Below are 15633 nucleotides of genomic sequence, written 5' to 3'. Positions count from 1 at the left end.
TTTACTGCCCGTCACTTTTCTCTCCTCATAGCATCCTCTGGAAGATAGTACTAGAATCATCTCACTGACATGGAAGTAGAAAGGTCAAGAAATACAGAGAACTGCTGCGGTTTCCTCTTTACTGGGATCAGCTTGTTTGCCGCAAGGAAGATACCAAAAATACATCTTTGTGAATAGACCCGTGTGTGGACCTGAAATGGATCCACAAGTTGGTAGAAAGAAAGGTGGCTTCAGGGGGAGGGCATTCTGGCTTTTTGTCTATTGCTTTTTCTTAGAGACGCCCATGTTCTCTGCCCACCTGCCCCTGTCTCCCCTCGAGCTGACTGGCCAGCCCTCTCCACTCTCCTCGTCTGTACCAGATGGACCAGAGCAGTGGTTAAGCCCTTGTTCCCTTCTCCAACTGGGCAGAACCCAGCTGCTCAGATAGCTCATTGGCTTTGAAAACAGTGATTTTCATATTTGTAAAAGTATATTTTACATACAGTCTTAAGTAAGTATATGTGTATGTATGTATATGTATGCATATTATGAGGTTAATATGTGCGTGCATGCTAGGTCACTTCAGTCATCTCTGACTCTTTGTGACCCCACGGACTGCAGCCCACCAGGCTCCTCTGTGGGATTCTCCAGGCAAGAACACTGGAGTGGGTTGTCCTCCTCCAGGAGACCTTCCGGACTCAGGGATCAAACCCGCGTCTCTTACGTCTTCTGCGTTGGCAGACAGGTTCTTTACCACTAGCACCACTACATACAAAAATACTCAGCTTATAAACACACAGACACACATATAAACATATATGTTTGTTTTAGAAACACATAACTGAAGAATATTTCATCAAACAATATTATATTCTAAGTACTCTGACATTTTCCACTCTTTTTTTATCCTATTAGAAAAAGTACTACTCATTATCCTCCAAAATCGATCTCATAATCCACTAATGAAGAGAAACCCTCGCTTTAAAAAGCACAGTTTCAGAAGCTGAAGGGCCTCGGGGCTCAGTCCTGGAGCCTCTTCTGTTCTCTTTCTCATACTTGCCTTTGGTGAACTTATCCAGCTCCGCGATACTGATGATACCCAAATTCACACCGAAACCTGGACCTCTTCCCGCTCCCTCAGCCTCACACAGGTCAATGGCCTACTTGACATCTGCACTGGGATGTTCGATGGCATCTCACCAAACTCCTGGCCCCATCCCAGGCCCAGGCTTCTGGTAGCCCATCCTGTCTCATGAAATCGCCACTCCATTCTACAGACGCACAGGCTCAAGCAGTTAGTTATCCCTGATACTACTCCATTTCCAAGCCACTTGTAGACTCTTAGCCTCAAATATGTCTAGAAATGAACAACTCCCACCACCTCCACAACCACCTCTCTGGTTTCACCGCCATCTCCTCTCTCCTGGATCACTGTAATATCCTCTTAACAGATCTCTTGTTTTCACTTCAAGTCATCCTTTAAAAATATATCAGGCCATGTAATTCTCTGCTCAAAATCCTCCAGCAAATCCCTGCCGTATGCAGCATGAAACCCAAGGCCCACCCACAGCCATCAGGGTTCTCCAGACTGGACCTGGCATCTCTCTGACCTCAGGCCTTGGTCTCCCCTTCCCCTCTCTCTGCTCTCACCATCTGCCTGCCACACCACTCACACTCCTCACTCAAGGTCTTGGCTCTTGCTGTTCCCATTGCCTGCACCTTTTCTTTGCCTATTACCCACGGTGGCTCACTAGGACAGTCAGGATTTTGAAAACAAAACAGGTAGAGAAAGAGGTGCATTACAAGGAATTGGCTCCCATGTTTATGGAGGCTGATGAGCCCTAAGAACCTCAGTCAGCAAGAGAGCTGATGGTGTAGGGGGCCTACAGGCTCAGGACCCAGGAAGAGCTGAGGTTTCAGTTCAAGTCTGAAGGCAAGAGAAAAAAAAAAAAATAATAATGTCCCAGCTTGAAGGTTTCCAGGCAGGAAGTTTTGTCTTTACTGGAGAAAGGATCAGCCTTTTGTTCTATTCAGACCTTCAACTGATTGGATGAGGCCATATGAGGGGAGCAATCTGCTTTACTCAATCTACTAATTTCAGTGTTAAACTCATCCAAAAACCCTCTCAGAAAAGCAACCAGGATAAAATGTGACCAACCGTCTGGGCACCCCATGCCCTAGTCAAGCTGACACATAAAATTAACCATCTACCCCTTCCTTCACCTTTAGGCTTCTGTTCAAATATTACTTTATAAAACTTTCTATAACCATTTATATACAATAATACTCTTGTCCTTTCTCGTGGTCCTTCAAATCCCCTTACCCTGTTTTCTCTTTGTCCAAAGCACTTATTACCTAACCTGACCTATGTATTTTTTTAATTATAATTGTAAATTGTATTATTTTCTAACCCAAATTATAAACTCCATGAAGGTAGGTACCTTGTTTTCTTCCCAGTGCCTAGAACACTGCCTGGCATTTAATCACTGCTTAACAACTGATTGGCAAGAAACTTATTAATACATCTTTGTTACCCAGACCTTATTGACCAGAGACATTTCAACATTCCCTTACATACCAAATCGCTGGCCACAGGTTCCCACAAAACTCCTCTGGTCAATAATGTGTTAAGTAACATTTTTTGAATTAATGAATGATTCTTTAGACAGCCAATGAAGAAGTCATTCTTGGGCTTGGTACTTGCCCTGGGCCAGCCAGTAGCCACCTGTTATAAAGAACACTGCCTTTGTTTCCTGACTGGGGGCAGGAAAGGAGTTAGACGGGGCCTCTGCACACGCCAAGCTCATATATGTTGAGTTGCATATATCACAAGCCTCATATTTTTCTTTGTTGGTGTGGACTGTCAATCGGTGTTTTTGTCCTTATGAAGTCCCATGAAAAATAAAATTACAGAGCCATAAAAAAACTTGAAGACGTTCTGCACCTTCAGAGAGGAAAAGGACTGATTCCAGCTTGTGGAACAGAGAATCTTGGTAGAGAAAGGGTATCTTAACTGAGTCCTGATAGTAAGAAACAGGACTGGAGATGAGGCTGAGGAGGAAGGGCAAGTCAGCTTGAGGAATAAGCATACACACAGATAAAGGGGTGGGAAATTGCATCTGTAGGCACAGAAAGAGCGAGCAGTTTCACCTAGCATCTGATTAGTACCAGCTAAAGCCAAACCATTTTACTGGGTGTAAGATCACTGACAAATTCAGGTGAGATAATAATACAAGCCCTCAGGTTTCATTTTCCTATGCAGCAGCTAAATGGCCTGCATTACCCAGATCATCGCTTCTCCTCTCCCTTCTGGTGGGCTCTGCATCAGTGAAACAAAAGCTTAGACATCCCCTAGCTGTTCCTGTTTAGGACACCTTTGATAGTCAACAGGTACAGGTGAGATTGCAGTAACTGCAAGAAATGATGGGAATTTGTACTTGCAAAATGCTTGTCTCCACTTTCAGAGTGTTTAATTAGTTGATTCGCACATATTCTACTGTGCGAGGGCACCTAGATAGTCCTCATGACAGTATTAGCTTTTGCATTTTTTTTCAGATCAGGAGCTGGAGGCAGGATGGAGAGGGTAAGTATCTGACTGAACAATTTGAAGCTTGTCAGAGCCATGATTTCCCTCTCAGTGTTCAATAATTTCCAAGCTGCTCCTGATTTATTCAGACTTGCCAAAGAACTGTATTCTTTTCTACACACTGCTTTTTAAAAAATCACCAACTTTTAATCATTTTAAGGACCTCTTGGAAGAAAGAATAAAGATGGAAAGATGTTCTTAACTCCTAAGACTCTGACTTTGTTTTTCCCTTTATTTTTGCATTCTGCCTCTGTTTCCATGTCTGTCCCTTTGTCTGTCTGCTTGTTTCTGCTGTCTGTCCATTTAGTCTCTCTGTGAGGCAATAGTCTACTGCACAGGAAAGAACAAGACAGGTTGGAATCTGTGCATCACCAGCAAATTGCTTAACCTTTCTGAACCTTGGTTTTTTTTTTTTTTTTTGGACATAGAATGAGAAGTTGCCTCAGGCCAGAGGAGGCAGGGTGGTGTGACAAAAAGCGAGCATTTCTAGGTTCTTATGGGGGCCCTCTCATATACCAACTCAGTGGTCCTGAGCAGGTTCTTAACTCACCCCCTCTCCCCACCCCCCACCACCCACTGCATATCATGTTTCTCTTGACAGAGTAAGGACCGCACGAGGCTATGGGAGAAAAAGAAGAGGCAATGACTTAGCAGGGAGAGCGTGGCTTTGACCTTAGGAAGCCTGAGGTTTGACTCCCACCAGATACTAGCTGTGTGGTCTTGGATAAGTAACTTACTAATGATAGTTAATAATCATTGTGCATGTATTAACTGGTATTATGTACCAGGTATTACTTTAAACTTTTACATGGATTATCTCAATGAGTCTCCCTAATCTGATAAGGTGGGGAAGGAAATGGCAACCCACTCCAGTGTTCTTGCCTGGAGAATCCCATGGACCGAGAAGTCTGGTAGGCTGCAGTCCATGGGGTCGCACAGAGTCCGACACGACTGAAGCGACTTAGCAGCAGCAGCAGCAGCAGCAATCTGATAAGGAGGGGGTGATACTATTTTCTCTATTTTGTTCACAAGAGAATGGAGGCTCTAAGAGGCTCAGGCAATTGCTCAATGTCAAGGGCTAGGACCTGGTGGAGCAGGGAAGCAAGTCCAGCTCTTTACCAGTGGGCTATCATGACTCCAAGGCTTCACTTGGGCATTGCAAGTCCACAGGTAGAATTGTTTATATAATAAGTACTAAGCAGTACTTACTTCATAAGGCTTTGACCAGGAGTAAATGAGATGCTACTTATAAAAGATTTATCACAGTGTCTCATATATGAGCCTATAATAAATGTCAGCACATATGTATATATAACCTTACTTATTTATTTTTGGACGGTGACGGGGTAAACCGTATACATTGCGTGTATATGAATAAGTAGCAGTGACCTTTTATGCACTCTCCAAGTCACTGTCGTGATGACAATCTCTGACATTCCTTCTAAGTCTGGAGTCAGACCTTCTATGATTCATTTTCCCCAGGCTTTCTCAGCTCCAGCTAAAGTTCCCAGGCCACTTTACACAGTGATGACAAATGGTTCCAGAGCTCTTTGACTGCTGCATTAATTAAATGTGAGAAAACAGAGAGTTCCATGAAAACACACCGCTGTGGTTTCTTTTTAAACCCTGTACTTCCACCTCGGCTTGCAGCTGCACCACTCACAGCAGCCTGCAGTAGAACAGTGTCCTATTCATTCTGCACGGTGAGTCACACGTCAGTTATCAAGACTGCATCTCATGTTCCCAAAGGAAAAGATGCCCCTTGAGAAGCAAGGGAGGAGAAAGGTGAGTCAAAGGGCTTTGAGTCATTGGTGCACAGGGAGCACACGCAATGCCAACCATTACCCACTGAGTCTTTTGCTCTCCGATCATTTATTAAAGCCTCCTTCAGTACTAGACACACACACACACACACACACACACAAGTCCAGTAAGTATTTCTTGCTTTCCTGGAGGAGAAGGGAAAGGATTTTCTATCCCTTGCTTGGGCACTGATCTAGGAGTCATCACTTAATCTTTACAATAATCCCCCTGAGATAGGCATCGTAATTCCCATTTGGAAGAAAAGGGGATTGAGGTTGAAATCCTTCAAGGGATTCATCCAGGGATCATACAGCTGGGAACTGGTAATATTAGGGCTGTGGTTCCACCACCATTTTATCATGCCTCTGCTGAGAGAAGCTCATGTCCAATGCGGGAGATAAACCCAGATAGTTATTTCTATGGGATAATATGGTTGTGGAAGTTTGGTCTTGCAGGATGCGTGAAACTTGTAGTGAGAGTTCCTAGCAAGTATCATGAGATTCACCACTCCCAGTCTTAGAGGGGGCAGGATGGATCGGGTCCTCTGCTTACCCGGTGTTATCTCAGTTCCTCTGTGTGTATCTCTTCAGTTCAATTGCAAAGGAACCATGCTGTTCAGGAGGGTGGAACCACCTTGAAGGTTGCCACAGATGCTGGCAGAAAAAGGGAGGATGCTGTGCAGCCTTGGCATGGCTGGTATATTGTAGAAGAAGCTTCCAGGCTTCCTAAAGCATGTAGCTCACCATTTCGTTTCTCTGCTTCAAACCCTGCAGTAACTCCCCAGGCATAGAAAAGGGACCAAGTCCTGAGCTGGGCTGTGAGGCTCCTCTGTGAGGCCCCAGCCTAGCTCTGCCCCATCCTTTTCCACTTCATCACTGGCTCCCAACAACTCCAGCCATGCCACAGTCCTCTTCTCCCATTCAGGACTTATTGCCTTTGCTCAACCAAGGTTTATTTTTGTTTAACCACTTACGGCTTAACTCAAAACTCTCCTCTGCCATGTGAACATCTCATACATTTGCAGGTGTGATGAGTCACTCCCCTCCCTCCTCTGCCTTCTCCTAGCACTTTGCCCCTGCTTCTGAAACAGCACAACGCACAATCTGCCACAGATGATGCCTCGCTGTGAACGCACGTTCCTTATGGAGACTTGGTCATCTCGGCTTCCTCCTCAGGCCCCAGCCTGGAGCCTTCCTCTCCCTAGAACCTTTGACTGTGAAATTGACCAGAAAACTGTGATGTGAACGTGGCTGGTTTTAGTGTCTGTGCAGTCGTTTGCCTGTGTGACTTCAGAATTGCTCCCCACCACCCCACTCTGCTCTGAATTATGGGGCCCTGAGTCTTGCAAACCATACTTTCCAGGTACCTTTGCAAATCACGCTTCCCAGGATCCTTTTCCAGGTTCTGGGATCATATCATATGGGCATCAGGAAACCTAGATGTCAATTCTGGCTGTCAATAAGCAGTTTGGGGTAATTTACATAGTTTTTTTGGGATTTAGATGATGACTCATTAATGAAATGATGATGCTAAATTGATGCCCTGTAAGAACTTGAGCATCCTTCCATCATTTATCCATGCACTTATCTATGTGTGTATCCATTCATCCGTCCATTCACGTAGTCATGAAACACGTATAGACCTTCTCCCTCGTCCAGGCCATGGGGACACAGAGGCGGGCACAGCACGACTGCTACACTCAGGAAGCTCAAACTGGAGCAACAGAAATACTTTTAGAAAGAGAGATGGGAGCAGACATGATCTTTAGGAAATATGTGGGCCAGTCTACTGTGGGGGCCAATGGGAGCCAATTTCCTGATGGCAAAAACAAAAGCAGTGGATAAAAACCAGAGGAAGTCTGATTGCATCTCCAGAAGACAGGGCAAATTTTCCAACAATTAGGGGAGCTCCACACTGATTATAAAGCAGTGATATCCTGTCAACAAACGGATCCAAGAAGGAGCCTTAGCAGGCCACAGGGGAATGATCTCCTGCTCTGGGAAGATGGACTAGGTGGTCCCTAAGATGGATTTTGAATTCCCAAGATACTATGATTCTGAAAGTCCAGACTTCTAGACTCCAAACTAGCGGCTTGAAACTCTTCTGAAGCAAGCAGCATGTGTTTACCTTTTAAAAAATGTCCATGGAATCCCAACTTATCAAGCAAGTAAAACTGAAGTGACTCTGCAGGGCCCGACTGCCCCGATCTTCCCTGAGATCCTAGGAGAACAGGTGGAAGGCCACAGCTGTAGAGAATTCGGGTCCTTGGCTGAGCAGAGCTGAGCTGTAAGGCCCTGTTGGTCCAGCGCCTCATGTTTCCTCCTTCCAGGCTCTGCACCCTCCACGTCTGGGCCCTCTCCCTCCCCAAAGACCCTCGCTGACCTTAGCATCTAGTCCGTGCCTCACAACTTGCAGCATATGGCCCTGACTCTGGGCCTGCCTCTGACTTCGCTCTTGTGTTGGAGCTTCAGTCAGCAAATGACTTTATTTATTTATTTTTTATTATTATTTTTTAAATTTTATTTTATTTTTTAAACTTTACATAATTGTATTAGTTTTGCCAAATATCAAAATGAATCCGCAAATGACTTTAGTCTCCACGTTCCTGGCTCCTTGTCTCCACCTGGAAACCCTGTCAAGGGGGACTTCTGCCCTCCTCCTCTTCTCCCTCACCATTTGCCCTTTCATTCTTGGCCCTGTGCACCTCCATTTTGGGGCTGTAACTCACATTTCCTGAGCACACCCTCTGAGCCAGCAGCAATGCCTGTGTTTGATACTCACTTCAAAACTGTGAGTCAGGCTTTAGCATCTGTATACACATTCCAAATGGGGACACTAAACCGCATAGAGAGCAAGTCACTTGCTCATGTTCTCTCAGCTGACAAGATGCTGAGCTGAGCTCATCACCTGGTCTGTCTGGTCCTGGATCCCATGTCCAGTCCACACCTCAGGGGAACCTGGCCCTCCTGGGTCTGGGTCCCGCCTTGCTCTTTGTGGTTATCCTTGCAAGTGCCAGAACCACCCACTGCTTGAACACAAATTTCCTACCTGGTTTCTGAGTCTTGGCAGCCTCTGAATTCTGCTTTGTCTTAATCTGTTTACAGACTCTAAGATTTATTAAGCCATCACTATGTACTTAGCATGGATTTCAACACTTTATATGCATGAACATATTTAATCCCTTCAACATACATTACGAGGTAGGCATACTTCTTATATCCAATTTACAGATGAGAAAACGGAGGCCCAGTAAGGTTGAATAACACAGTCAGAAAACTATTAAATGGTAAAGCCAGTATAAACCTGGGTATCTGGCTCCAGATCCTGAATTCCTAATAAATATACCCTGTATGTAGTGTTTTGACTGGCCAACTATGTCCTCCTTACCAGCAGCTGAGATGGTTAGACCCAATGGAATAAGGATTTAAGAAGCTTAGTGACTACCCCTCCCTAGAGGTGTCAGAATGGTAACTTTTCTGCATGGCTACTTTGTCATGAGACCAGGTTTTTATTCAAGCTAATAAATCAGTAATGAGAGCAGTGTGTGTGTGTGTGTGTGTGTGTGTGTGTGTGTACGCACATGCGTGTGCTGACATGGGGAACAAAGATATCTCTGCATACATTTCTTGGTAAGACACCTTTTCCATTTCTACCCAGCTGCATCAGAATATCTCATTTTGATTCAATGAATGGTTGAAGTTCTGGGCTGACAAACAGATTTCATCTCTTGTTCCAAACTTGGTCGATGTATTGTGGCTGCTTGGAACTGTGAAGCGGGAAGGATTTTGCAGTCTCATTTGGTCTCAGTAGGAGAGAGTCATGATCTATTAATGCCTGCCATGAGCAAGGCAAGGGAGGTGAAAGTGATGCGTATGAGTTGTTTATCTGATATCCATGGACTGATTTCCTAACCAGGCTTTTATCTGTTTTACCTTGATCAGTGAAATGGGCAGAACTAGCTTCCCTGGTGGCTCAGATGGTTAAGCATCTGCCCGCAATGCAGGAGACCTGGGTTCAGTTCCTGGGTTGGGAAGATCCCCTGGAGAAGGAAATGGCAACCCACTCCAGTACTCTTGCCTGGAAAATTCCATGGACTGAGGAGCCTGGTAGACTACAGTCCATGGGGTCACAAAGTGTCAGACACGACTGAGTAACTTCACTTTCACTTTCACCTTCATCCTCACACTAAGATGTGACCTGTGCTTTGCCAGGATCTCCATCTACTTCATCTTTGGACGGCCTCAATATAGAACATGTAACAGTATATGGAGAGGGGAAGATGGGGAGAGGGGCTTACAGCAAGTGTTGCTTGAGTATGTTTTGTCTTGGCATTCCTTCATAATTCAAATAGAGTACAGAAGCTTCATTCATAGCTTGGGGAATCAGAAGCGAAGATTTGTTTTGGTTTAGTTCTTGAGCACAGGGCTCTGAAATCTTTCCCAAAGGCAGTGTTCTACATCTTACCTTGCTGAAAGTCATGGCAATATAAACTTCAGCTCCAGGGTTCTGAGCTCAGTTTCCTCCCTCACTGCTCTTGGAACAGGTTCTGGTAGACTGTGAGATCCACAGTGTTTTTCCCAAGTCTTTCCAGAGCTAATTTTGCCTCATGTTTCAGTGTTTAACTCAGATGACTCTATGTTAAAAAGGCTCTCCTTCCATGCCCCGTCAGAAGTCTTCCTTAGCATTCTCTGTTGTACTCTTCTATTTTCTTCATGTCTTGCTTCACTGGCTTGACTTGTTTTTCCTCATTGATTTGTTTACTTGTTAAGCGTCTGCCCCTTCATGTTCTCCATGTAAGCCCCATTGCTTTTTTTTTTTTTTCTTGTTCGTAACTGCATCACCTACACCTCTGAACAGTAAAATAAAATCCAAGACCAAGGCTAGAAATTCCATGCGTGGTCCTCTCTGGTTGAGTGATGGATGTCATTTCAGGGTTTGCTAGTGGTTTGGACCACCTGGCACAGGTGAGACAATTCTCCCTTGAAGCAGCCTGCCTCTCTGAGGTTTTTTCCTAGTCCAAGTGCATCTCTACCCTTGACGATCTTTTCCCACGGTACACACCCAAGGTGCCCTTCCAGCTGGCCTCCAGCCTGGGGCTTCCATCGGATCTGTCAGAAGCTAGGGAAATCAGATTTCTGGTAGTTTCCCATCGGAGAGTGCTTGGTAGGCTTTTCACTTGCCGCCCCGTTCCCCCAAGCTTCTTGGACCAAACCCAAGAGTCTCATGCTGGCTGGAAGAGCCCACATGCCCAACTTCTTCCAGAGTGGCCTTATTAATACATGTCTTTGGCCATATCCCCCACCTCCCCTCCAAAATCTCCCATGGCTCTTCAATGCCCATAGACCGAAGTATTCAGATTAAGGCACTCAAGGCCTTTCAACTCTGTCTGTCTCTTCTCTTCATTGAAGTCGAGAGTGGATGTTGGTCTATTCCCTGTGCATGCCTTGGGCACACTCTCTCCTCCTCTGCTTCTTGCCCAGTATCACTCCTTGGGCCATCTTCCTGGTCTTCCTTATCTTTGGAATGAATGATGCGCCTATGGACCCCCAGCACTCTGCATTTTTCTGCATTGCTGCACGCTGATGCATGATTTTGCAATACATTTTTACATGTTATCCCAAATAATAAGCCTACATAGTAAGATTTTTACCTGTTATCCTAAATAATAAATCTGAAGATAAGTAGTACCTCTATAGTTTTGTAGCCTTAGTACACCTGGCAGAGTGTCTAACTCAGAGGACAAAAGAATGGAATAGAATCACATCTTCATTTTTATGAAGGAGCGGGGGGAAGGCTCAGAGCCTGTATCTCACCAAATCCATGCCACTGTTGTCACTGGAATCAAGATTTGAACACCAAGTCTCTTATATTTAAATCACAGGTCCCAAAAGTCCAAAGGGACCTGGCAAATTGTATAAGCACTAAAGCATGTGGGTGAGATACAACCAGAAGTGAGGGACCTTTGAATCCAGGAGTAAGGCACCAGACAGCTCAACTGAAAATCAGGTGGGCATGCAAGTCCAGTCTGTGATATGCAGGTTCCACAGAAAGTCTAAATCTGATTTGTGAGTGACATCTCATCAAAGTTTGAATGTTGCCAACTAGTCCTAATTAAAAGTACATATGATTCAAACATATCTCCTCTGTGAGTCAGATGAGCCCTCAGTCTGCCAGTTGATGACCTGTGCTTTTCATCTCTATGAGGCCACCCTGGAGATGGCACTGTGGATCAAGTGTCTCAGACTTGCAGAGCAAGAGACAAGTTCCAATTGCCTTTGTGGCCGAATTGGGACCTTTGAGGTGAGTGGGATGATATCCCTGATTTGCCGGGGTGCTTTGAAATTGTGTGAACTCCAAATGATGGCTTTCCTTGTCATTAAAACTGACCGAGAACTCCAGTGATGGTCTGCAAATGGGCTTTGCTATGGACAATGTGGATCAATATAAATTATGAGAGGAGTCCGTGGTTGGATTGGCTGGCTGTCAAGAAAGATAAAATACCGAAGAACCATTGCAAAAGGGGTCTCTGAATGCCTGGCTTTTTGGAAGTGGAAGGCAATTAACCAAGTTACATACATGGGCTGGGGGTAGTGCTGAGCCTTAGTGAAAGTGATCAGCTCTGTTTTAATAGAGGCACTGAGAGTCAGCAGTGGGAGTTTTGGCCATTGACTTGAGCGTTCATTTATTATGACAAAATGAGCCAGTATTGACCTTGAGACCCTAATGCAGGGTATCAGCCTGTTAATAACAGGCTGTTACACGCTCTTTGTAAATGCTGTGGATGAAAGATTACTGTCCTTTCAAATAGAAAGGAAACAGTGTCTTTTAGATACGTAGGTTATCATGCCTACACACAAGTTGAAAACTGGAGAACAGAGGCGGACAGCAAGAAGTCAGCATGGGCTCACATCTCTGTTCCCCTCCTCACTGGCCTTATAACTTTGGGTGTGTTGCTGAACCCATTTCCAGTCTCAGATTTATCATTGCTAAAAGAGGGGTGAGAACTCTTTCCTCTCAGATTGATTGAGAGATGATGATTTTATGAACATACTTTGCAACAGCGCCTGGCACAAACTGGATGCCGCATCCACGTTTATTTCGTGTCTTTTCCCAGTTTCCACAGAATTGTACCTGAGTCACCCTGGGGACTTGCTTGGCTTTCTATCTGAATTTTACAGTCTCTTCGTTCATGCATTTTCCTCTATTTAGTGACAACTTCTTTTGGAGCTGAGTTTTCCACTGATTCACCTGTACATCTTTCACAGGGCTTGCCCACAGTTAGGTCTTCAATCCATGTATGTGGCTTGATGGATTAATGACACAGGAATTGCAGATGCTGGTCCTGGTAGCATCTTCCCTGTCAGCCACTGCTCCATATGCCTCAGGATGAGAAGATGAACCTGCTGGTCCCGGGGTACTGATGCTTTCCTAGATCATTACCTGCTCCAAGTACAGACCGGTGACCACTCAGCATGGAAGGAAAAGCTATAACTCCTATGACTGAGGGTGTGAGGCAGAACCTAGGGGTCTTCCTTGAATATTTGACTTCTGCAAAGGACCATGGAGGAACAGAGAGATTTTTCTAGGCAGAAAATGAGCAAGGGCCTTCTAGGCAAAAGCATCAACCTGGGCAAAGTTATGAAGGTGTAAAAATACAGGAGGTGTAGCTAGAAAAAGAAGAGAAGTGGACTTCGTGAGCATCTACTGTGTGCAGGAGCTTTATACCTGTTATCACATTTCATCCTTTCACTTGTCTTGCTAGGAAAGTATTGTCCTTCCTATTTTAAGGAAGAGGGAAGAAGCAGTGATCACATTTAGTAACTTGTTTGGCTCACACGTGAGAAAGTGGCTGGTCTATGTGATGCTAACATTCTCACACCATGGTGCCTGGTGAGGGGCAGGGAGGAGTGGGCTAAGGGATTGAAACTTGCTGGCCAACTCCCTAATACACTTGCCTCAGCTTCCGTTCCGAGAGTGAACAGAGAGTCTGCCTCTTTGAAACTACTTTCTTTCAGTTTTGAAAATTTCTAATGAGTTTGAAAAGCGATCTTTGAATCTCCAGAAAAAAGTGGGACTGGGAATGCACAGAGAGAGATTTGTCTTCAGACGCGGGGTTTGTTTCATTTTGCAAGTTGCAGCCAAACGGCTTGAGCTCTTCTCACACTTGGATTTCAGACAACTTGCTGAGATCCATATTATCTGATCTGGAGTGTTTCTGTGCAAAGCGTTTTTATTTTATCAGGTGCATTTCACTCCAGCACGGCCCGGGCTAATCGTCCTAGCGATGCCTCGGGAAATTGGGTTGGCAGTTTGCAGAGGCACCGGAGACAGGCGCCTCCCAGGCGGTGTTAGTCCAGGTGCATGGGGGCTCCAGATAGAGTGTCTCTGGGGATGAGTCTGGGAGGCCTCCTTCTATCTGATGTAATCGTGTTTTAGATTCTGGGGGCCTCTGGGTTCCGACGGGCTGGCAGGCTGAGCTGTCATCTGTTTCCTAAGTTGAGTGCCAATCTTCAGTTTGACTTTATTAACTGGGTGTGGACATTTCTTTCAAAAAGGGAGTGTAAATAGATGGTTATTCAGCACACCATATAAAGACAAAAGAGGGGCCGCGTGTGCAGGAGCTTTGACTTTGAGGGTCACACAATTTGGACTTAGAACCCTTCTTCTTTACTAGTTGTGTGACCATAACAGGGAAGCTCAAAACTGATTCCACGTTGGATTTGTTTCTTTCTTACCTTAACTTTTGAATTCTATTGCTTTTGCTTTTGCTACAAGTTAAGAATGATGCCTACAGACTTCCCTGGTGGCCAGTGGTTAAGAATCTGCCTTGCAATGCAGGGGATGTGGGTTTGATCCCTGGTAGGGGAACTGATGGAGAAGGCAATGGCACCCCACTCCAGTCTTCTTGCCTGGAAAATCCCATGGATGGAGGGGCCTGGTAGGCTGTAGTCCATGGGGTCGCTAAGGACCTCTTGGTCACAGTGTTTAAAAGACTGGCTAAATGTGGAGATTCAGGAATCTATGTCTGAGTTCATATTTTGGAGCCAGAAGCCTTGGCCAGTCACTCAACCCTTCTGAACCTCAAGGTAGGTTCTGAACCTCAACCTACCTCCTCTGTAAGGTAGCTGTCATATTAGCAGCTACCTTGTCTGACTGTGGTGAGGATGAAACAAGAGAAGCACAGAAAGCTCTCAGCATGGAGCTTGGTCCGGGATAGGCTCTCAACAAAAGATAACTCACACATCCCATCACTACAGCTACTGCAACCAAGCTGTAGAAACATACATGATGGACCGTGACCTTCCACATCTGTAACACACAGTTAATGTTTCTTTCATGATTCGTGTTGCTTTCTCCCTTGAATCAGCAGGGTTTTGACCCCTGTCATATCTCTGCTAAGTCACCTTGAGCACAGTGACCTCAGAAAATATATGGTTGTGTCCTTTCAGCATTCATCTCAGGGTTACATCTTGGTTCAGATTCTCAGATAAACCTCTTTTGCTACCCACCCTCCCCCCAGAAGAACACTTTGCAGTAATGTTTTCTTTCTCTGGTTACTAGTTCTCTTAGTTGGAGCCTATAGACATAACATCTGACATAACACATTATATTGCAGTCTTTTGAACTTTGGAAAAATACATGTTGAAATATGAGTGAAATTGACTTCAGCTCTGTGTTTTAATGGGGCTTCCCAGATGGCGCTAGTGGTAAAGAACCCGCCTGCCAGTGAAGGAAACATGGGTTGGGAACATTCCCTGGAGAAGGCAATGGCAACCCACTCCAGTGATCTTGCCTGGAGAATCCTGTGGACAGAGGAACCTGGCAGGCTACAGTCCATAGGGTCTTAATGGCTTGGATTTACTTGTATCTGGAACATTTAATCTAAATGTCTGGACATTTTACAAATATGAAAACTACACCTTGACCTCCCATGGATAGACAGGGTATTATGCTCACCTCTGGGGGGCTGTTTGAGCTGCATGACATGCTCCAGATCTGATCTCTGGCTGTCATATCAGTCATCTCTCAGAAGTTTCCTTCCTGCTGACAGTGTTTTGGGGACCAGGGCACTGCCAGGACATCTTCCTAACACCTTTATTATTGCAAGAGCGAGCAGTACCTATCTTGACAGGTGAAAAGGGAGATACTTGCCTCTCTTTTCTGGCCAGAGAACCTCCTTTTTTCCACCTCTTGGAACCTGGGGAAGACAGGAGGGGTTTTAACCCCGGGTTCTTTGTGTAAAGCCTTTCATTTAGAGGGAAAAA

Source organism: Bos mutus, chromosome 29 (assembly GCF_027580195.1).
Source record: "Bos mutus isolate GX-2022 chromosome 29, NWIPB_WYAK_1.1, whole genome shotgun sequence".
NCBI classification, from domain to species: Eukaryota; Metazoa; Chordata; class Mammalia; order Artiodactyla; family Bovidae; genus Bos; species Bos mutus.
The sequence above is the reverse complement of the archived record's forward strand: the minus strand, read 5'-3'. Positions refer to the sequence as shown.